General features: G+C 32.8%; 1 protein-coding gene across 5 annotated transcripts in view; it reads left to right on the forward strand.

The window, feature by feature from the left end:
• Nucleotides 1–26,164, forward strand: part of LOC140049968 (uncharacterized) — an 83,090-nt gene that overhangs the window by 42,576 nt on the left and 14,350 nt on the right. For 3 of the 5 annotated variants that reach the window (XM_072094924.1, XM_072094925.1, XM_072094926.1), the window contains exon 3: nucleotides 12,238–12,308. The gene's annotated coding sequence lies outside the window, so the exon portion shown is untranslated. Of the gene's footprint in view, nucleotides 1–12,237; nucleotides 12,309–12,419; nucleotides 12,671–19,420; nucleotides 19,857–26,164 lie in introns of those variants that run through there. The other 2 variants (XR_011845336.1, XM_072094927.1) reach the window with 2 other exon arrangements.

The following is a 26,164-nucleotide window of genomic DNA, read 5'->3' on the forward strand; positions in this document are numbered from 1 at the left end:
TAATATATTGAAATAATTGAATTACTTGAAAACTGACTGACCACACCTACTTGGGGCCTACAATTGTAAATGGTAAGTTACAATTTTAAGATCCACATACCTGTTGAATGAAGTGAAATTCACTATTTTGTGTGATAACCGGTACTGGTGTAATATTAAATATAGATGTTTTTTTAAAAGATTACTATTCGACAGGTTGTTTCTGGAAAATAAAGCTTGTTTGCTGATATGAGAAGAGGGAAGGGGTTCCAAACCATAAATCCCCTATGAGCAAAAGTGATGGTAAAAGTAGTAAAGTTTACACACAATTTTAATACAGTATTTGTTATGTTTTACATACATATGCTCGGGTATTTACTGTATATAGGTCAACAAAATATTTTACATTATAAGCTCTCCCAATTTTATGCAGCATTTACTACAGAACAAATACATTTTTTGTTAGAACTGTGCAAATCTAAACAATAATATATATATAGATCAACAAAAATAATTTAGATCTTATCAATTTATTTTGTATCTGCTTCTATATTAACTTAGTTAGGAATAACTTTTGTAGTTTATCCATGTACTCAATTTTAATTTAGTATTCTAAATACATATAATCTAGTAATCTGAATACGTTTTGTTGTAAACCAATCACTGTAGATACTGTTGCCTTTGTATTGGATAAATAGCTGAATTAGCAGACTTTCTCCCTCTAGCATTCCGTCAAACCTCTTCCATTAAAAGGGTAATAAATAGCTACTGTGCTATGCTGTATATATGTGCTACCATTAAGTGTCGGAAAACTGGCGTCAATTTTCAATTTAGGAGAATGTCATTCCAATACTGTTCATGATAATGATCTATTAAGTTTTTGAATACAATTTATTATATGTGCATTTCATGCAAATCAATGAGAAAAGGGGAAAGATATATAGCCTTACTAAATAAACAACAATGATTAAATATGTTGAAGGATGCTGTAGTATTTATTATAACACACTGACTGTATCCTTACTATTTGATTGGTCAATTTTGTATCACATGTCGTTCAGTATTTAATTAGGTCTATTGCACATAAAAGTGATATTTAATGGTACTATTGCATGTTTAGCTTTGTATAAACATTTAGATATTTGTGCGCAACATGAGGCTGCCTGGTGACTGGCTTGCATGTTTGAAAACTAAACCAGTGGGTGCCCTCTGTTCTACTCTACTTGGCCAAATTTGAGCACTGCCTTTTTTAATGACCTACTGTAGCCCTCCGCCAAACCACTACATTGAATAAAGATGGAAGCAATGGATTAATCGAATAAAGTTTACTTTAAAGTAGTGCGAAAGTGGAGCTGTAGCTTGGTTGTTTAAATGTGCTTGCCTTCCAATCCCAAGGTTCAGGGTTCAATCCTGACCTACTGACATACAGTGCCAAAGTTGTAACTCACAGCTTTTTCAACTGTACTCCCTAAGCCTAAAATGACACTGTTCATAAGCACAATCAATTATAAAATAGTTTATCCATCCTGCTGTTGGATGCGTATAAAAAGAAAAACTGTTCTGTTCTATTCAACTTATAAACATTCATTGCTTGTATACTTATTTACTTCATTATTATGTTTATGTTATTATGTTACTAATGAATGTCTAGTCACCATAACAATATATGACTATAAAAACATCCTGCAATTGAACAGTTACATTTTATGATATTTTCAATAATTAAAAACTTTTGCAAATAAACTGAGTTCAGTTAATGTAAAATTTGATTAGGGTTTTACTACTGTCTATAAAATAAAACAATATTATGGTATATATAATGATTGATTGATTAGTTAAATTATTATATAATTGCAATATTGAACAAGCATGAATGTGCGATACACGGGGTATAGTAAAAGAAGCTGTAATGAAGTCATAAGACGGGATGTGACGTCACATACACATTAATAACCTTGCTACTAAATACGGCTATACGGTACCATCTTCAAGACAGCATATGGCTGCATCCGGTTTGAAATTAAAAAATCCGGCTCTGTAGATTTGAGGACATGTCCCTGTAGTGTATTCATGCCAAATCCCAGCTCAATACTACAACGAATAAGGAAGGAGTAGTACTTTATAAATTGCACTTTTTACTTAAAAGTGTCGGATGGAATAGAAGATGAGAGAGTCCTAGACTCGGGTACCCCGAGTAAAAATATACCAAAAGGCTTATCAACAGTCAGTAGTGTTGCTAAAATTAAATATCACACTTGCAAAATACAGTTGTAATTTGAAACAAACATTTTTTAATTGCAGACAAATTTTAACTCACAATAAGGCCTGGTTCACACTAGGACATCCTGAACTTTTTTTTATCTAGATATAGCTAATAGTTAGTGGCTATGTGTGAACATAGCCTAAAAGTTGTTTGGTGGTCATTCGTGGTTGTTTTTATCATCCTTTTTTAAACTGCGATTTTGTTGCAGTTTCTACCATTACTCCACAGAAACTGTTTTACAAACTAAATTGTTTGCAGTTTTGGCTTATTTTGTAAGGTTTTTTAAATTCTAAAGAATCAAATAATATAAAGAAAATCCATTCTCTGAAATAACTGTGCATTCTCTTTAGAAACGGGTCTATAGATTTTTCTATTGGAAATTTATATTTAGCTAGATGAATGCATTAAATGTAGGGCATGTAAAGTTATGTCTGAGAGATGGTATTGATAACCTGACAAGGACATATGTCTATCAAATGATAAATATGCTTTGATATGAACTTTAAAAGCTAGATGTTAACATGTGGATATGATATGATCTCCTACTTTACAAAATCATGTAGAAGATGAATGGAATATGTGATATTAATCCAAAAAAAGATTTTTTTGCTTATTTTTAACCTGGTTTTTACTGACGACCAATTCAGGATAGAGGGAACGTAAGAGTGCTTTATAAAATAGCATGGCGAGAATTATTATTATAGAAAAAAACAAGCCACCAGTAGGGATTGTAAGGTTTGAACCTGACCACTTTTTCACAGAGACAACTTAGACAACTCTGTTGCCAGCACACAAATTGTTCTCTTTTCTTGCGACCACCTCACCACTTTGCTTCTTGTGGCTACAGCACTGTGTAACCATATATAACTGCTCTCATGGCCAAAATATCAGCACCAAATTTTTTCATGAACAGTCTGGGTTAAATAGGGAGAATATTTTCATTCATTGGAAGCCTGACTGTTACTATTTAACTCATGAAAATGTTGTTCCCATTCAACACATTGTTTGTATAATAATGGATATGGTATTCTTATGGGAAGTGGAATATAGAAGATATGACGATACTGACAGCCAATCAAATTAATTGTTTTCTAGCTAGTAGTAATTATCTAGAAATTACACTTAACATTAATTATAGCAGTAATTTTGATTAAAAGTAGCGCTTCACATACTGTGATGAAATGTCTTTAATTGTTTTTTAAACTTATACTAATTAAAATGTTTAATGTAACTCAGCAAATTGCTTAACATACAATCATTCGTTGTTTTACAGTAGTCATTGACAAATAGACATATGGTCAGCCCCAAGAGTAAGAAAGACATCAAATTGTCAATTCCTTTACCTAATTTGTTGAAATGAATATTCCTTATTTAGTTGACTGCACGTACTGTAAGATGTTGTTAATGTGGGGTTTTGTTTGTTGTTTAATTTTCTGTCCATGACTCACTAATAACCATGTTAATCAACCATGTACATGTCATCATTAAGAAAAATATTAGAAACTCTAGAAACCAAAGTGTTATTGCTTCGTTATTTACTCCGACAGCGTCTTCAGAATGTAACCGTATTCCTGAAAAGAACGCAGTACGATAAAAGATTTGCAATCGATTGCATTACATTATGATATCAAGTTACAATCCAATTGTAATATTTAGGGTCGATGGATTCTGTTATGCACTCTGCAATCTGTCTGATAATTAGCCGAGAATGTCATATCCCACTTGTTATTCTTGTGTAAATTACAAATATTAATTTCAGAGCTATTAAACGTGTAGTGTTATCAAAATAACAAACAATGAATGCAACCAGAACCTATATTGACTTGGCAGTGGTAACTATTAATAATTGATTAATGTTATATGAATCTCGGGTTATTGGCCTTTGTTCTATGAAATTTATTAATATACCAGCCGACTCTGAATTTTGCCTGTAACAAGTATTTTAAAAATATAAAGTATTCGATTCTCTGTTGTATTTCATACTTAATATTCTAAGGTAAGATTCAACCTGAGAGAGAGTTATGTCCGTACCCAGTATTTATGGGTTGTTTTTTCCACAAAACTTGGAGCAAAAAAATATCTTGAGCTAAGCTAGTTACTGTAGGCCTTCACACCACCATTTCCACTGCTGATCTCTAGTGTTTGAATGGTTGGCCATCAATGGACAATCTAGATATGAAATTTGGTAAACATTATGAGAGAGATTGTAAACCAAGTTTTAGGAGTATTCAAGCCTTTTATAACCTATGTATAGAGATTGCTAGTTTACTTGTATGTGAATTTTACAGCATTAGGGAGGTTTCGCAACCATACGAATACGATAACGAAAACTGATCCCCATTTCATATTCGTAAGGCGTATTCCTGTTGACGAATATCACCAGTTATATTCGTAACTACAAAACGAGTATAGTTTTTGATCTATTTTGCACATTTTGCATTTGAATTAGGAATGATTCATGATTATAATATAATTATAGATTTATTGAAAGTAATTTACTAAAGTAATTTACTAAAATGCCAGGTCAATTTAAATAAATAGCAGTTTTTAAAGTCCTCACTCGCTTTGATGTTACGCTAGGCCTAGGCAGCTGGCCAAGCACCAAGCAACACGTACCTGCGCTTCGCTCAAATTTACCGCAGTCATATTTTAGACGCGTCTCGATATTTCGTTGCCATGCGAAACAGATTTTTTTATGGCTTACGAATACGTGTGCGTGACGTATCCGTTTTCGTTATCGTATTCGTAAGATTGCGAAACCTCTCTATTGACATAACATCTACAACTGTTGCTGTTTTTATTTACTCTTTCATGAAATCCATGCATTTATTTTTACATTCTTTTGGATACTGATCTAAATGTGTATTCATTTGTTACCTTGGATGTCAAGTCGTAGGCTTTGCAACTGTTAACACTATGAGCTCGGTAATCTATGGGTATGTTCAGACTCATGGAGTTACGGTGGAGTTATCTACGCAAGGCGTACGGTAATCCGTGGCGTTAAAAGCCAAGGTGTTCAGACACAACGACCAACATTCCAATGCCTTGCATTTTTAAACACTCTGATCAGGTCAAAGCAGATAGAACTATATGTATACATTCATGACATTACATGAAAGTTTACATCGTTTACATTGTTTTTTTTAAATTTTTATTTATATAATGTTTACTTTCAAATATACTGATTTGTTCTTACTACTTGTAGAATTGCATTTTAATTCAAAATAATTTTAAACGTAATTGTTACACGGAAAATTATCTGATTAATTGATTTAATTTATGAATATATCATATTACCGACTCCAACTTTACTGTTCTTAAAAATCTGAAACTGAAAATACATTTGACATAGCTATTTCGCTGTCGTATCATAGGGTACGGGTATGTAGTTGTTGTCTGCTAATCGTGGTTGTGTATTTTCATTGGTTAAGGTTAAAATCACTGATGCATCACTGGATTAGCGTTATGAAATTTACCCTCTCCCGCTAGCGCGGAGTAACAGCTTCCTAACGCTAATCCGCGGCATGGTTCAGACACAAAAATATGTAGGCGCTTACATAACTCCACCGTAATTCCGTGAGTCTGAACATACCCTATGTTGTGGTATTTTTACTAGGAGCTAAATAAAGTCCCTGTTGTTGTTGTTTGATGCATATAAACGACACCTAAGCATCAACCCTGCAGAGGTGATCACAGAGGATCATACAGCCTAAACAACACCTAAGCATCAACCCTGCAGAGGTGATCACAGAGGATCATACAGCATAAACAACACCTAAGCATCAACCCTGCAGAGGTGATCACAGAGGATCATACAGCCTAAACGACACCTAAGCATCAACCCTGCAGAGGTGATCACAGAGGATCATACAGCCTAAACGACACCTAAGCATCAACCCTGCAGAGGTGATCACAGAGGATCATACAGCCTAAACAACACCTAAGCATCAACCCTGCAGAGGTGATCACAGAGGATCATACAGCCTAAACAACACCTAAGCATCAACCCTGCAGAGTTGATCACAGAGGATCATACAGCCTAAACGACACCTAAGCATCAACCCTGCAGAGGTGATCACAGAGGATCATACAGCCTAAACGACACCTAAGCATCAACCCTGCAGAGGTGATCACAGAGGATCATACAGCCTAACTTTCAGACTTATATAACCAGTCTTTAGTATAGAAAAATAAAAACCCTTAGTGTATAATTTGACAGTCAACTTTCTGTTACTACATCCCATTCCGTATCTACAGCCACAATACAATGTTTTGTTAAAGATGTATTGCCCCCAAAAACATGAAAAATGAAGATTAATTAAATCAGACTTTGAATAGGTTATTTTGTAGTTTTAATAAAGTGAATCACTTCCATAAAAAAAAAAACCGGAAAAAAATAATGTTTTCACTTATAAAATAACATGATAAATGGTTAAATGCAACCAAAAATCCATTGGCTGTCAGCCAATTTGACCATTTTTTCCTTTAAATTCCAGTTTTTTCAGGTAAATACATTTTTTTTCGATCCAATTTTTGATCGAAGTCAATAACTATTATGTAACATTAAAATGGCATATTCAACAAAAAAAATGTAAAAAACATTATTTTCAGGGGGACAATACATCTTTAAACATTATGTCATGTTAAATAGAAGATACAACAGTTTCTCGGTTTCCTCTAGCCTGTCCCGGTCATGCAACGTTATAATCAATGTTGCAATATGCCACCTATCTATGATTTCATGTACAATTAGGCTATCTACTAATTTCAGTTAGGTGTTTACTATGGTACTGATAATAGGAGATAGAGGTTCTGTGTATGCTGCGAAAAAAATAACAAAAACCATGTGAATAAATTAACACCAATTTCTTGCCAGTAGAAACAAGACAAATGTTTAATAACCGGTTAAATGGCAGTGTGAAAAATCCCAAACAAGTAATGACTTTAAAATAGCCCAAAGTGTTGCAGCTATGTCTATAGATTTGGCAATTTAGTGCTTTTTTACTATTAAAATCCAGACATTTTTATGTTGTTTTTATATTTTACTATTGTGCTTAAATTTGAGAAGAATCATAACATCTAAGTACTCGTTTTTTATGACATTTTAATGCCTAATTTTATATGCCGGCTGTCTGAAAAGGATTGTTTAAAATGTAAATATTTGGCATGTTCTGTTATTAATACACTGTCTGAAGTTCAAGTGCGATGATATGTTCAGTTCTATAGGCTGTGAAGGCCATGTAATACCAGCATAGTAAGTATTAATAGAGGGACAAGGTTCCAATTGACCAACAGTCAACAGGTCAGAGAACTGTGTTTGGTGTTGTTGAGCAAACAATACGTACTGTGATTTGGCCTAAATATGCTCATTAAACAATTACTAAACAACTTAGCACACACAGTTTACGCTTTTTGCAAATTATACCAACATTATTGTTGTTAAGGCGAGAGGGAATTTTTGACTTGGTACTCTGTCTTGTTGGCGTTTTCTGTCTGGTGGTTGCTACAGTTTGTTTTACTATTTTGGATGAAGCTTGTTCATATAGAACTGATAACCAATTTACGGTAAGAAATTTATCAAGTTTATAATATTTCAGCCAATAATTTTGAGAAAAGTTTGTGGCTATGTTTTGCTTAACCAGACTAAAATGTAGTACTGTATAGTCACTCAACTTCATTCTAGAGTCACCACAGACTGACTTTTTCATCAGTACTTACTTTTTTATGGATATATGTTGTTGACACTCTTTTAACCAAATGCTAGACAGTAAATATTTGAGCCATCATAATATAATGTTTGATATAATATTATCTGAATCTAATTTGTGAAATTAAAAGGTTCATTATTTCTTTGTTATTAATTATTATAGCCTTGTTATTTCAATGCAGTAATACTGTACTGCCTGTATACACACAACATGGTTTAAAATTTACTGTCCTATCCATTTTAAATGAAGGACCAATCTATCAAGCATTCATTATTGTATGGATGATGACTGTTACTTGTCTAAAATTACACAAGTCTTTCAGCGCCTCACTTTAATTTCAGAAGACAGAATAATTTATACTTGGCATATGGTATAATGTATACATATCATTTCAACAGAATTTTGATGAAATAATTTAACTGCCCATTAATGTGTTCAGCAAAAAAATTAAACTGTTTTATGCACATTGAAATAAGCCGACTGAAGTGATACAAATTAGCATCATAATACTGTAATGTACTATTATGACATTTTTGCCAAAAAATCAAGTTTTAATTTTGCCCAATATTACTTTGTTGTTATAGTTTAATTGTGAGTGAAACCATATAAGCTTAAAGACCCCTTCCCTGCAAATTTGGACGTTTTTTGGAAAATAATACATATATATCACTTTAAAAACATTAAACCATGTCATTCCTTGTCTTAAATGTACGTTTTATGGTAAATTATGATAAAAAGTGAGAAACAATGCACTTTACCTAAGTAGCTCGCGGCGATCGACCTCTCGTGGACGGTCTTAGGCCTAGCCTAGCTAGGCTTAGTTTTGTAGGCCTAGCTGGTAAACATCGGTAACGTACGAACATCGTATGCTAGCTATATACAGTACCTAGTCTGACGTTGTATAGTTGCTGCATTAATTGTCTTTCTATTTTTGCCAGACTCCGTTGATACAAATTGGGGAAAACCCGGTATTTTCGCTGAAAAGTTAGGAGTCTTCCATTTGTTTTGGCCTCACGATCGATCGAAAAGTGAGCGAATTACAGGTGAAAAACAAAAATATCAATCCGCGCGCAATGCATTTTGGGATTTATAGCGGGCCGCTATAATTATTAGAATCGACTTATTTTTCACATTTTTAACCGTTTAAAGACAAAAAAAGTTATCGCAATAGGACCATATAGTATTATTTTTACATTAAATATAGTTTGTGATCTTAAATTAGATCTAAAAAACGTAGGGAAGGGGGCTTTAATAAATCAATATTGCTTATTAATTGTGGAAAACATTTTGCATTTTACTATTCTGTATGATGCCATCTGTTTCAAAATAGTCTCAGTTATAAGGTGCGAGAAAAATAAACTTTAAAGTAATCCGACATTGGATTTGGGTATTTTGTTGAGTGATACAGAGTTTTTATAGTGAGCATTTGTTCTGAACAGAACAATAACAAGTGTTTATGACTATATTTTTAGGCTTAAGATTTAGTTCAGGAATTTAGTATAGTACTGTCTATTCAGGTTGTTAAATGCACCCTGACAGAGTTATATTGAAAATGTAATAATAATTTACAACTATTTTGTTAGTAATTCATAATATTTTGTATTTTTTTCATTGATTAGGTTTGTAGCCTGTGGCATATACTTGTGTACATTTAAAAAAAATATTTTTTGATTTCTTAATATAATGCACAGAATCAATCTGCACAAAGAAATTGTAAAATGTAAAAAATAAAAAAAATTGTTTAGTTTTTGTGTACCAATTTATTTATAATCTAAATTTGAAATTATATTTATTTTTACTTTGTTCCATACTTATATAACTATAGTCACCGGAAATAACATAATGTGTTTTTTTGTTGTTGACTGGATTGCATTTTCAGTAACGCAGTACTGCTTTCCAAAATGTTCCAGTTACAAGTTTAAAAGTAAAGAAAAATTATAACATATAAAAATACAGAAAGATAAAAGCATAGTAGGCCTAATTTAAAATATATATACAGAACAGTTAAAACAAATTTTCTTTGTATAAAAAGAGTAAAAAAAAAATGTAGCCAATCTTCGCGTATCATCCAACCCATCATTTTATCGAATATATTCATATACTGTAGACTTTCTAAATGCTTATTTTCAGTATTCAAATCAGATGATGGTGAAGACTTATTGTAGGTTTGCAATATTGTTGTATTTCATCATTTTTTTGCATTCAAAGTCATCTTTCCTTAATATTTTTTATTCAGGATAATAGTTAATTCAGCTATAACTACCAGTTTCGGTCAAAAATACGGACCTTGTTGAATGAGGTTTTCATTGACAGATTAGTAAACTAGTCTGAAACTAAGTTTGCACTTTGTAGATAGTACTTATTATACTGTTTTAGTTCCTTGTGTTCATATGATAATACTAACCAATCATTAACATAATACAAGAGGATGATCTCTCTTAATAGATACAAACAATGGTTTTAATTCCACTTTGCTACTGTAATTAATATCCGTTAATAAGGTCAATAACCTCTATTAAGATTGTATTTATATCCCTTAGAATAATCAGAGCCTTACTTGGAAGAATTAATTCCGCCATGGTACAAATACTCACCATTGTTTTTGAGGGGATTTTCTTGATTATATGATGAGTCATTATATTGTTATTTACAAAATGGAAGTGATGTTTAAGAAACATGTACTGTAAAGTAGTAGGATTATTGACTAGACTTGTAAGCTATATTTGGATCTTCGCAAGTAAAACCAAAACCAACTTGATGAACTTCCATTACAATAAATGAATGCCTAATAAAAGAAAGAAAAGACAATTTGATATTAAAGGAAATACTTTATTTATTTTTTACATAATTTCACGTATAATATAGATCGTCCCATGAATTACAACCCTAATAATGATATCCTAGCAATTTAAGTTTACTGGTGTACACACAATAGGGAGCACATCATACAAAGATGCAGTGTGTATCAATTTCATAAGTTTTGGTAGGCGATGTGAATAGGGCTGTTAAAGTTATTCTTTAAAGTATAGATAAATAATTAAACAATTAAAATATCATGTAAGAATGAATTTGTTGACACGTTTCATATACCCTATACATTTCAGGCTTTGTACTGTGTAGAGCTACATTCAAACTTGTAAAGTTCTGTCTACACTATCAAATGAGTTTGACAAAAAAAGGTGTGATATGCTTAAATATGCTAGTGATATGCTCAAATATGGTAATAGTGATACGGCATTGTCACATAAAGAGTGATAGTATAGACAGAGCTTTAGTTTTCATGGAACGGAAGATGACGCCTGTGGTTAAATAATGAGAAATCATTTAAAAAAATGAAAGGCGCCATCTTCTGTGTGAATGAAGCTTAATTCAGATAGTTTCAGCTGCCAAACATATTGTCATAATATTTGTTTCCTAATGACATCATCATAAAACTGATTTAGTAGTTAGCAATAACAGACTGCTAGCAAATGTGTATATGAAATATATTGCTTTAAATTTACATATTTATAGTAAACGTATACTTGTGGCAATTTATGTTGCTATTAGTAAAGCCATTTTCAATGAAAGGTAACATAAATTTATTCAGGTAAAAAAATATCATAATATCAATTCATTTGTAATAACTTACTGCAAGTCTATCTCTATTCAAAGACCTTTTGTGGTAAATTATTTAAAAAAATACTTGTTTGTTCCAAGGAATATAAAATAATCAGGTGATTCTTTTTGGAAATTAAAAAAAATAGTTCTTCAATTAAGGCTTTTTATTAAAAAAATGTATAGAAAATGTAGAATATTTTTGGTATACATAAGCCAAAACAGACCAGTTCATGATATCTGCAGTTTTATTTTAACTTTCGCAAATACCTGACAATTTATTCAGGCTTCCTACTGATTTACACATTAAAGTTGCAGATTTTGTTACTAATTTTTGTGAAGAAATATGTGTAGACCTACTCATGTATGTCAATATTTGTGATGCAATAATATGTAGTCCATAATTAATTACAAGAATGCGTTATATACCCTACCGATTTGTCCACTTTTAAGTTTTGATATGACAAACATCTATTCATTTCTGTATACATGTATTTGTTATCATTTATTTATTTCTTACAGGTGTTTCCCCATACCACCTGTGATTTTACATGAATATGTAGGCTTGTTTAAACTATAATGTACTGCAGCAGAAACTAAAACCAACCATACAAAAATAACTTTATACTTTCTATTATATTATTACTCTTATAATAATTTTACTTATGTTTTTCCATTTCATTTTAATAGGTGATGACAACCTGGGGTGAAAATCAACTTTAATGTACAATTTCACCATATGTGATGCATTGCACTGTCTGGTAAGTAAATATGCATGCATTATAATACACATACAAATACCTTATGGTATGTTGCAAGATGTATCCGGTTATCTTTTTATAGCCAGACATTGATTAATTTTGAAAATTCAGGATTGGAAACCCATCATAGTGGATAATGAATTGTCAAGTGTTGTTTGCCTAGTTTGTACATTGTATGTTTATCTGTACTTTGTACTACCTTTGTACTTTGGATTTTATTGACTATGATTAGTCTGCTACCATGTCAACAAATACAACACATTGTTTCTTTGAAATCATTTGAGAGAAAATTGACTGCAAAAGTTTAAGGATAGAACTATGCGTTTAGAATCCAATGGAATATTAAACATAGATATTAAACAGGTTGGTTCTTAACATTTCAATATGATTTATTATTCATGTATTGACTGACTAATCAAAAAATAAACTAGTTTGACATTTTGATTTGTGTTACTTCTGTTTATGTTTATGACTTTTTTCATCTTTGAAATAAAGATATAAATATGTTTTTTTTGCTTACATTATGAACCATAAATTTGTTTCTGGTGTTCTGTTTTATCATCTAATTGCTGTTAGTTTTAATTTATACAGTTGAATTTAAATTTAGTTTAAAAAAACATAATTTATTTATTTACATAGCTTTAGTTATTGTTTACTATTTTAAATTTTAACTTTTTTATTTTGATTTCACAAACACTTTGTTTTTTTATTTTATAGAGTTTTAATTTAGTTTTTTGCACATTTAGTATTGACCACATTGCTGTTATTCATCTAAAGTTAGAATGTATTGTTAGCATTGCTGTTGTACTGTAGACTGTTTCCATTGGTATAGAAACATATCTTGTGGAATTTAGAGGGTGTCTAGAAAACTCAGATCTAGAAAACTCAGATCTCAGATATATCTGAGTTTTCTAGATCTAGAAAACTCAGATATCTGACTTTTCTAGACCTAGAAAACTCAGATATATCTGAGATCTGACTTTTCTAGACACCCACATTTAGAGCCCAATAATGACATATTATATATGAGAATAAATTAAAATAAACATAGACATACATTCTTGATGGTACTATAAGTGAAGATCTAAAAATATTATGTCAATTGAATATTTATTTTTTGGTACTTGGGTGCAATAGGCTCCGTGTAAAGTTCAATAATGACAAATCATTGCAATCAGAATTCAAATATTGTATTGTTATTTGTTGCGATTTATTTCCACTGTGATTTGGAGTGTTGATAATAAAGATGTACAGCCCAATCACAAGAGGAAACAATTCTGATATATATTAGATATTGCTGAACTTTCACATACAGTACATTACAAATGTATGTGATGTAAGTGTCACAATTGCTATAATTGTGATACTCATGTGAATAGGGTACTGTATAAAACAGAGGCAGCTTTCAGTAGAGTTCTTAAATCCAGAACTAAAATAGTTCAAGTACAATATTTTCTTCCCTAGACCATGTTTGTCTTTGGAACACACTACCCCAAAAGAGGATTTAGGGTCAACATCAGTAAAGTGATTCTAGAATTGTATCTCTGATGTCAATTAGAAGTCTTGTATTATATTTAACGAACAGCAGACAAATGTTGAAAGCATAAGAAATAAATAAAACATATGGAAAACAAAAACTGAAGCTCAGCTGCAAAAATGTAACCAAATCCCATGTATGAATACTCTAATGAGGTTTTGTACCTGAGTGAAGGAAACTGATGACGATATTATTAAGCCTTTGTGCTTCTTTTAATGAGAAATTGTATGTTATGTGGTGGTAAATAAAGTTCATCAGGACATCATTATTGGATTAACTGAGGTGAGATGGGTTGCAGCAGTGCCTCATAATTATCTCAACACCTATCAGCTGATCATCTTGAAACTCACAACCTAAACCTTGTGAATGACTTTTATTATTGTATCAACAACTAAAGGTATCACTATCAATGTGTTAGAGAAGTGTCATGGTTAGCGGACCAACTTTATTGAAGACGAATGTAACTTAAGATATTTAGAAGAAGAAGATCGTCATCGTTTTGAAAATGTAGCAATGAAATGGAGAAAAAGATTGTAGAAATGTATAGGAGTTAGAATATAGAAGAAGGAATAAACAATGACAAATATAAGTGAAGAGATTTAGAAGAAGTTCATCATCATCCTCTTGAAAATTTCCTAATGATACAGGTTCACTTTAAAAACTAATAAATAATAACTGGCCACATCAAAGGAAATGCAGAAAACAAGTAGGATTAGAAGAAGAAAGAAAAAGGGAGGTTTATTTTTTCTCCATGAAAGAAACATGGCATCTGGGTTAGTATACAAACAAGGCCATATATATATGGCTGCAGTCGCGTGCTCAAGTTAGTGTTTACCGACCAACTGACCGACTATAAGCTGTAGAGGCGAGTTGCACGCGACTAATAATGAATGGAGTAGAACAATACTGTAGATGGAACTACTACAGGTAGATTTTTTAAAAGCAGGTCAGTCACAGTATTGCGAAGTAGAACATTGTAAAAAGTTTTTAAAAAGATGTTCATTACCAACATTAGTGTATTAGATATCAATTTTCTGTTCAGTAACTAATACGGAACCATCAAATCAAATTTCAAGGCGTGTTTATAATTAGTTTTGTCTTATAGAGCGCCTAATACAAATGTTTCTACACCCTTACATGCTCAAAAAGGAAGAAAACCAAAAGAAGATGACAAATTGGTATAACGCATTTTTACCACTCTGCTCTCCCGCATTTTGAATCTCAAGTGAGAACTCTAACAGCTCATCAGAACAGAACGCACAGAAACTCAAGTGCAAAAGATGTCCTATCCTAATAGAATTTGTCACAATGACGTTGGAAGGAAATGTAGAGATCAAGAATCAGTTATAAGAGCAAAAAGGATGCACTAACTCCATAATTAAATCATGAATATTGATGCTAGCTTGTTACATGTCAAAACAGTGTGAAATTAATTGATTATAGCCGCCCACAATACGTCCTAATTTACTCATAAACTTTTCACCTTGTAGTTATTTTTAAATTACACGTTTAATAATTTTGTTATTAAGTGATAATAATATGCAGCTTGTATAAATCTAGATTTGAATATGTAATTTACCCTTGAACTATTTACTTGAATAAATAATACAAATATAAATTTTCCAAAAATAATAAACAACTCTTCTTTCAGTAGGGTGGCTTATGGAAACAATACCGTGTACAACATTTACGAGAATATTAATCTTATTTAATGCATAGGCTTATACCAAGGATAGTATGAAAGGAGGTTTTGTTTAACTATGGAAAATGTTGTCTTCATGAATTATATATAGCAAGGAAAGTCCATGGTTACTCATAAGGAGAACATTGATAGATGTTGTTACTCTTTAGTTATCCACCAATTGAGGTTGAAGCCAATGGCGTTAAAATGGTGTCACAAAAAACACCCAAGACTTTTCAAAATTAGATTAACAGATTTATATACTAGGACAAAATCACTGGTTTGTGAAAGCTGAAAGCTATGGTAACCCTGTTTTCACACAGTTTAGTCATAAACGTATTGTTAACAGATTTATATGACCAAAATCAGTGATTTTTTATTGAACGATAACCCAGTTTTCACACAGTTTAAACATAAACTTATTGTTAACAGATTGATATGACCAAAATCACTGGTTTGTGACCATGTACTGTAAGTTTAACCCTGTATAAACTATAGAAATCCAAAGTGTCATTTTGATAATCCTATTTCAGGACTCAGTAGAATGTATTTAATGGTGTAGTATTGTTCTTATTTCGAGATTGGTACAGTACTTAAATTGTTAACTTTATAGGTTACACGTGGGAAGAACAGTTAAATTTAATAAGGTGATATTATAATATGCCTTTTTGATTCGTAATTGTGGAGATGGTTAACTACATGTCATAGCTTGTTTAAGTAGGTTGGTCTGTTGTGTGTACTATATTGGGATTTTGACTACTCACTCAAAATCTCTTATTTCATTAATTAATATATACTTATTTTTAATTATTTTTAAAAGAAATAAAATGTTAATGTTAGTATATTTATATAGTGCAAACAATGTCATCTCAATATATAGATGTTACACTTTTCAACAACAAGGTTCTACGGGACTATTTCGTCTGTCTGTCTGTCCCCCTATGCGTCTCAAAATTGATAAAGGTTGTTTATTCACACCCCTGTCTTTAAAAAAAGTCACCGCCCGACATACCTGTAGTGAGAGCCATGCTATTAAAAACACATAAAAGCTTTTATTTTCAGAACAATATATTTAACACCGTTAAGGCTTATGGAAAAATCATCACGTAAAAAAGTAAAAATAACTTCTTCATAACATGCTAACGATAGCAGATTGATGTTGTTGACCGTAGGAAGAGTTAAGCCATTGGATGAAACATTGTTACTAACAATAGATGACATTATATTGATGATAGGCTGTCTCAGGCCTTTGCTGGATCACATACTAACGATTAAGTTGATGGATGTTATCTGCCATTTGCCCCTCTGAATGCTGCTGATTGATCAGAGTTTGTGACAACAAATCAGACAGAGCAAACTTCCTGTGTCAAGGAGCAAGTGTTTGGAATAATTGAAATGGCAGTGAGAATGGAGAAAATAGCTTACATTCGTTCATCTGATGAGCAAGTAATAATTTCTCCTCTTCTAAATGTCAGGGGTTTCCTTCAAGGTCTTTTAAAAACAGAAGATGTATAGTAGCCATATTAAGTTTTACATAGGAGGTAGTTTGTTTCAAAGAGAGGATGCAACAAAAGAAAATGATCGCGTCTACCGTATGGAAACAGGGAGCAGATACCGGTAGAAATGATTTATATTTGCGCAAATAAATAGTGGAAAACAGGCTTTACTGGGCTGTTATGATCCACTGAGCCTACCTATCTATATAGTTTGTCTATGTTAGGGATAGGTTTGGCTTGTGACACTGTGAAATTGCCTATGCTATTGTACAAATTAATAATAATGCCATATCATCGGGTGATCTAATCTTTTTCAATGGTGCGTTAACAACTGTATCTTTAATGTCAATATCCTTTTCGGTACAAAACCATGGAAATATAATAATAGAACGATTTAAGGAAGACTATTTCAGAAATACGGAGAGAAGAAGAAGAGGAACAGAGTTCTCTGAAGGAATAACAATACTTAGCGGTTTCGTTTTCTGGGATAAGTTGACATTACGTAATAATACTCGGAACAGCATTTACTGTACTGATAACTTAAACTCGTATGCTACTGTATTGCACATTCGCCCATTGTAATCTGTACAACAATACTACCCGTACAGAGAGTGACACCTGCATTTTGTATTCAAGTACGTATTAATTACAGATGGTTAAAACTGTTAATATATGGGAAGTTGATATGCTTTTTTGTTGTTGCATTAATATGTCACTGCACTCTTTGAATGACATATGACGTCATAGATTAGGCCTATTTTATGATGTAGGCCTAGTGTATTGCTGAATATTATCATAGAGATAATATCTCTATGATATTATATATGTAGTATCTTTGAAATGTGATGACGTTATAAAATGGTTAATGTCCGTAGAGGGTTTTGGTGAAGCGGATTCTCCATGCCATAATTAGGAGTGATTATAGTTAGATGCTGCGTTGGTCATTTATATATACTACATTTTTGTTTATTACAATACTTATAAATAAATTGTACACGTTAATAATAATGTAGGCTTATTTAATAATTTCTTTTATGTCTTAATAATTTATAGACCCTTTCCCTCGCACATTATTTCAAATCCTGGACCCGGCTTAAGTGGTGCCATTACCTCTTAACTTTTTTTTGTCGGCTGTTGGTGTTAAGTGATCCCATTGTAATTATATTGGTGTGGTTTTTGTTACCAAAAACATGATTTAATATAAATATTATATGAAAGTAGGCTTTGTATGCTGTCTCTTGAAGAGGCTTCACCTCCGACACTGCCCGGAGGTGATTGACAATAATGTCCGGTCAATGACCGACCTATTGTTTAACTTTATAAATGGTGGCCTCTTCAATTATTATGAAATATTAATGTACACATTCGGTCCATGGAAGAAAAAGCAGGAAAAATGTTTAATGATTTCCAATATGCTTTTATCTATAGAGATGAGCCTAATGTATAATTATACCTCTATATTTATTTATTACGAATATTATTTAAATTTGAATATTGATCATTAAAAATGATAGAGTATTCTCTGAAAATAACACGGAAGTTGAAAATTGTCGACTTAAACGATTACAGCATATTATCTATTTCGTATCCTAGTTGACAAGAAATCGATTGTACTTATAGTTGAATTAAGATAATAGTCATAAATTGTTTCAATATTTAGATTTTTATTAGGAATTTATATTCATTTCAAGGAAATTAACTAAATATAAAATGTAACGTATCATTTATGTGAATCATCTGATAATGAATAACAAATACACGGCTCTTCTTGGAGATTCCAACTTTGACATTGTCTACGTAATTAAGTAAATTTAGAAACGCTTTTAATAGGCCATTCATTAACGTAGTTTTTACCATTTTAAGTGCTCATCTCACTAACCAAGGCCGACTGCATTCGAATAAAATAGAACAGTGGCAGTGCTGCATTACCAGTAATAGTAATAATGGACTATAAAAAAGGTTAAATATTGGTTACCTAAGCCAATTTTTTAAACCAGTACTGAACAGAATTAGTAATATTATACTAGAAAAGGTTAGATATGGGTTAACTAAACCATGTTATATGCAATATGGACTCCAATTTCCGATTATCCTTACGATGACATTGCAGCCACTAATCCACAAATCAGATGCAATAAATATGGTACCATGTGTAGCTAATTTACAGTGTCGCTACGAACGAAGAGCTATCTAATTTGGACAGGTAAACAGTAAAATATGTTTTGAGTTGCTCGTGATCGGAGCGTGCGTGTGAACCCAGCCTGCGTGTGAACACTTGCACAACATCTCTGGTGCGATCACTATAATTAAGGATGAGGGAGGATGAGTGTCTCGGGATGTAGAAAATTGTATTAGAAATGATGGAAATTGCTCGAAGAACAATTAATAAAAGCACACGTACGTAAGGTGAAAACACAAAAGAAATACTGTCAACTAACAATAGTACTGTACTACCATATTGATAGTAGTACAATATAGTTCCTTGATATTGGTTCAAGTTCAAATCACGATACGCAAGACTGACAGTGATTTCAGTTCGTGTGAGGTCATGCGTGGATGGTATTTCCAAAGACAAGATACAATACTTGTCCATTCACTCTTTAAACATCGGCCGATTATATTGTATTTATATCTGCCTGGAATACTTGAACCACGCGGTACACACACGAGTCATAGCGTCAAAACTTCCGGTCATTATATTACACTTTACGTGTAACACACCAGATTGTCATATCACTAGCTTACTAAAGGACTGTGAAGTACTTGTGCCAACTTGACATGGTTTTTACCACGCGACCGTAATATTTTACAATTATCGAGAACGTGCTAATACGGTATGTATGTGTATATTTATTTATTTTCAAGCTAGATTTGGCGCCACATGTGCGTTCTATTGTAAAGTTGTCTTTTCTCGGTAATTGGAAGGATACATGTTAAGTAACTTTATTGTTTTACGCTAATTGTCTGTGTAATTGGAACTGTAAACTCTGTAATTTAAATTTGTTCGGATTTGGAGGTAGGTCACTGTCTGTAATTCATAGTTTAGCCTTTTTTCATTGTGACAATGTTTTAGGTGTCACGTTGTTCTAGGCCTACATTAGCGGTTCACTAATCGTCATTTCTCAGCAAAGGCGTTTCATATGAGTTGAGGAGGAGATCTCTGTCTCTGATTTGTGTATGAATTAAGTATGTAAAGACTATCGACAGACGCGGACAACTTCAATATAAGAGACTTAACCTTACCACTGGATATACATTTACGTTGTTGCTTTGTTTTGAACAGTGTATTGGTTACAAGTTTATTCTTCCTTGTAAGCCTATTTATAAATTGTTTGATACATTTTTGTGATTATTATTTTGAGTTGATCATCACTAATGATGTCAAAACAGTCATTTTCTATAGCAACAGCACATCGGGATGGTACTGTTACACGAATGTTACATATCGGAAATCCGTTGGTATGTTAATTGGCATGGTATTAAATTCATGTGTCCAAATTCCCCCTAACACTTATCCACTCCTGAAACCGTCAACAGTAAAGCGTGGTTCCCACTAGAAACGCAATGCAAGGTTGTTCGCGCAACGCAAGTGAGTTGATCAATGGCAAGCAACTGTTCTGATAATCCATTGCTTGTGATTGGTCAAATCACTTGCGTTGCGTTACGGCGTTGCGTCTCTAGTGAGAACATAGTTTAACATTGACGGATTAACGAATTTGAAGTAGGGCTCATTTCGTTTATTTCGTCTTTTATAAATAATAAAAAATCACAAGGAAAGTCAGCATGTGTGGTTAGATTGTATAAACATCAGCTTGTAGACATGACGCCCCCGAGTTAGAACCCCATTAAAATATTGAAAGATTATTTAGAGGGTTGGTTTAGTTATATTTAAGAAATAGGTTGGCTATCTTTAACGTAGACTTTAGCATTGTAAAAATTTGTTTTGTTTACATTTAGTTTTATGTGTATTTTCCAATTTACGGCCACTTTTGCAAGCAAATGGTCATATCGATATCAGGTGTATTTTCCTATTGATCATTGAACGTGACAAATGTCAAAATTCAAGATTGACCGTTCGTGGCTTTTTTTTATGACAGTTTAATTGCGGTTAAACCCTTTTTAAAGAATAACTTGATAAAGTAATACAACTAAACTCGGGAAGCAACACAATTGACAGAACTGCATATCCGGGGGGTAATCTTTTGTGAATTATGCATCTACAGAAAATCCCCCAAAAGAATGTTGGCGCTATTCATAAGCAGGATTAGGGTGATATTATAAAATGAAACAGACAATGATATGTACGTTTCAATTGCATCGCTTTCTATTATAACTATTGTAACTGTTCTTCAAATAAAAATTATTATTACGTATTGTTAAAAACAATCACTGCTGTCATGCCGTGGTTTTTAATGTTCTTTATCCAAGACACCATTTAGAATATTTAGAATACAATAGAACCCAGGCTTGGTAGAACCCCTCCTTTGGAACACCCTTGGTTCCCACTAGAACGTAACGCAAGGACGTAAACGCAACGCAAGCGTTTTAACCAATGACAAGCGAAGTTATAGACAGTTAGAAATCACAAGCGAATAAGCCATCGCTTGTGATTGGTCAATTCACTTGCGTTGCGTTACGTCCTTGCGTTGCGTCGCTAGTGGACACCCCTATTAAGGGGACACTTTCCCGTTAAATGAACGAGCAGAAATACACAGTATGTTTTAACACACGGTCAACCCCTCTCTGTGAAACGGGGGACACCCCTATTAAGGGGACACTTTCCCGGTAAATGAACGAGAAGAAATACACAGTATGTTTTAACACACGGTCAACCCCTCTCTGTGAAACGGGGGACACCCCTATTAAGGGGACACTTTCCCGGTAAATGAACGAGAAGAAATACACAGTATGTTTTAACACACGGTCAACCCCTCTCTGTGAAACGGGGGACACCTCTATTAAGGGGACACTTTATTGTGAAATTAACAAAGAGACATATATGGTGTCAAACTACGGCCATCCCCTCTTCAAGAAACACTCACATTAGGGGTAACTTTATGGTGTAATTAACGAAGGGAAGTATACGGTGTAAAACTAAGGCCAAACCCTGTTTATGGGTCACCCTACAAAGCTGTCTGTATAAATTAAAATGCGTGAAATTCAAATTTAGTGTATGTGTGTAATTTTGGTTACGTAGGCCTATTGTTATTATGTTTAACTTTAATATACAGTTTGTTGTTTAATTTTAAGATCATAAAGAACCAACAGTAATATAGCATTTTATAAATATGTCTTCAAGACTAGAAACTAGTGTCTCCTAACTGATTACATACTTCTGAATAAATATCCGGTACTTATATACACAGAACAATATTGATTTAATTTAGATAATATTACTTTCATGAATTGGAATACATTTTTTAAATATTTTCATTTCATTGACAAATAGAAACAATTTAAGAGGGTTTAAGTTTGCTTTATGGTATTGTCTAGTCATGGATGAGTTTTTTTTTGTGGTGCAATAGTGCACCCATGAAGACCCCTAAAAAACCAACGGCGTTTACGTTGGCGTTGTGTCAGTAAACATAATGGAATATTGTAAGCGTGTTCTCACAGCACTTAGCCAACTCGGAACCGACCACATCCGGTGTTCCGTAAATTGTTTAAACTTATCTTTTGTGTAACTTGTATTCTTTGCATAAAGCTTTATTTGATAACTTTCTTATCAAACACTGACGAGTATAGTAGTCAGTTTACGTAGACTCGCTAAACGGCTTAATTGTGAAAGATCTGTAGGTATATTACTCCTCTCGACACGATTTCTATCTGTAGGCCTAGGACGGAGATTTTGGCACACGACATTGTCTGGGGATTGTTGATATAAATAGACAGCCCACGGAGCGCGAGTTTCGGACGAGTTCACAATTTTACGGAGGTGTTTAGTTAGGAAGTTATGATTTTGACATCATTGTGTTTCTTGACAAAAGGCCAACACGGGATTTCAAAATTCATTTGTGTTATATACAGTATTTTGCTACTGGAAATAACGTTTTTATCAACGAACAGTGAACAGAAGGTACGTACAGATACAGTGGTACTTTACCTTATAACTTAACATTTTAAATCTAAGAAACATGTCGTACATGATTCGAATCTAACATTTAAATAATTGATATTGTGTATATAAGTTAATTAGTGTGACTGATTTTAGTAATACAAATTTACTTGAAAACCAGTTAGTACTACACTTTGTAAGAAAATTTTAGTTTTTGTTCATGCTGTATGCATATTGTAATTTGTGTGTAGGCCTACCTATTAGTATTTCTGTTCAGAACACATAAAACGTTGTAGTTTTATGGCCTAAGGGATGTGGTTGTTTTAACGTGCTTTTAAGTGAAAAATAACGGGTTTTCTCAGAACTACAAACCATTGTATTATATTCAAAAGACAATTAATTGGCTAAAATTGTTGAATGAGGGCGGTCTAATTCTTTTAGTTAAGTTAAACACAACTTGAAATACTGGGTGATACAAGATATGGCATCTTACAGCTTGGTTCCAACTGGGACACCACGCAAAAAGGGCGTAAGCGCACGCACCCAAGTAATTTGACGAATCACAACGGGATGGATCATCCGAACAGTAGCTTTCGTTGCGTCTACCTCGGCGCGCTGCGTCCTAGTGGGAACCAAGCTTTATTGGCACATCTGTGCAGATGAGAGTGTAATTAAGCTTTATTTACATATAGGCCTATCGTTTTCTGTCAATTGTTTATAAAGTTAATAAACGCATGGTTAATTGAAATTTGAAATCTTGTCTAAACGGTAAGGTGATCATTCAAGCATAAGAAGATGAAAATATCAACAAGCGTTTTTACTCGGGCCTTGAGATAGTTCATGATTGTTTGTACATGTTTAGCAGCTTTGTTGAATCGTTTATGCTTATAAACACAACTGTTCTCATTAATGTATTGATATTCATATACGTATTTTTGTCAATAGCTTAGCGAGTTTTAATATTTGTTATTAAGCTAATGTATTCCAAACGTGTGTCGACTAAATTCAGTCGGACTCAGCTTCGATTTAACCATTTAACTACAGTAGATTGAAATCCACTCCGATAGTCTAATCTACACTGTAAGAATATATTGTTATATTTTTAATTATTACATTCTCAACTTAATACAGTGATTTGCTTTTGTTTAGTAGTTGTTCAACAAAGCGTGTGCTGGAATCCCAAAACTTTTGAGCGTGTATTTCAAAGCACTGGCCAAAATATGTTCATGGATGGAGGTCCATGATCTAACCACAAAATATGAATAATATATTAGACCAAGGGAAATATTTGGAATTCGGACATGCGCAAACGTTGGCAGTCATCTCCATAGAATACTCGTGGTGGTATTAATTCGTAACATAGTCAGTTACGCTAATAAATATATGCTTTAATTGCTAAGAAAATTCATTCATACAATGGCAGATTTTGGTGTTTTTAATTATTATTATTATTATTATTATTAAGAATTTTATAAATTGTGCACTATAAATTGTAGATGAATGTTTTCTACGAAGTTCAAATTCCCTTATATTTCATAAACTTGACAATCTATGCCCCATTTTATCCAACCCTTTGCATCTCCTTCTCAATGACGACACTTAACCTTTTCTTGCCATGCATTTGTTATGTAAATTAACCTTAAATGCATTGCTCTAGACATTTATGGATAATATATATTGAGCGAAATCTAATTATCACCTGATGCTCACGTAAGATAGGGAGAACTTATCTTGTTGAGAGCTGAGAAAGAGAAACTCCAGTTTTGCACAAGGACTAAACACTATTACGTCATTTTGGTTTCGCCCATCGATATACTGCGCGCGCATTGCTGATGCAAACGCAAATGGGTTGTCGGAAGATATTTATGCGAGATTATTACATCATAATCTGCGGCTTTTTAAACTGACGGCGTATTTGGTAAGATGAGCAAATGGAGTAGTTATCCCCCGTGGTGTTTGTATTGCCGTGTCACTGCATTGACATCCTATAATCCGTTTCATGACCTGTATTCATTGCGTTTTGTATTGACATTTTAGACGTAGCATACCGTGTCTGGTCACTGCTCACTGTGCGATGCAGCATCAACCAAAGGAGTGTCGTTTGGGATCTAAAAATCCCAGCAACACACGTTTCCGCCACACTTTGGATTAGCCCTTTTATGTTGTAACCAGCACCATTTTTATGTGACTTGAACCACTGCGTCTAGACAGGATCGTTTGTTTTGGATATAACCCAAAGTTTCCGGTAAATATTGTGATGTAGGTTTAGGTTATTAATATTGATAGTCTTGGATCTAAATAAATAGTTGACATAGTTGAGTGTAGAATACTTTGTACTATATATATTTTGTATAGGCCTAATTGTACAAATCTTCTTTGTATACACTCACTCTAAAAATATACCAAGCTGTCGAAACACATGTGCTTCATTGAATCATTCCATATGTCGTGGCGTGTTATGATTAATATATAATAGTAATACTAATATCTTCAAATATTTGTTTATTTGTCATAGTGATGAGCTGAAAAATATTATTCATTAATATTAGTCATGACACTTTTTTGAAATAGGTTGTAAAGGTAAAAATGGATATATAACTACTATATAGAAGAATGACAAAAATACATATTGAAACGTCAAATTCTCAATATGTCTCTCTTTATGTAGAGTATATAAGTAATTGAACATCGTTGCTCTATATTATATAAGTTATAGACCTATATAAGTAATAGGACTTCGTTGTTCTATATTATATAAGTTATAGACCTATATAAGTAATAGGACTTCGTTGTTCTATATTATATAAGTTATAGACCTATATAAGTAATAGGACTTCGTTGTTCTATATTATATAAGTTATAGACCTATATAAGTAATAGGACTTCGTTGTTCTATATTATATAAGTTATAGACCTATATAAGTAATAGGACTTCGTTGTTCTATATTATATAAGTTATAGACCTATATTATATAAGTTATAAACCTAACAGTAGATAACACTAGATGTGCTATGATATATTAAATACCCCGGTGTCAGAACAGTCACGTAGATTGTACGGTATAGTATAATCTTACACGGTCACTG

The sequence above is a fragment of the Antedon mediterranea genome, chromosome 5 (genome assembly GCF_964355755.1).
Source record: "Antedon mediterranea chromosome 5, ecAntMedi1.1, whole genome shotgun sequence".
In the NCBI taxonomy this organism is placed as follows: Eukaryota; Metazoa; Echinodermata; class Crinoidea; order Comatulida; family Antedonidae; genus Antedon; species Antedon mediterranea.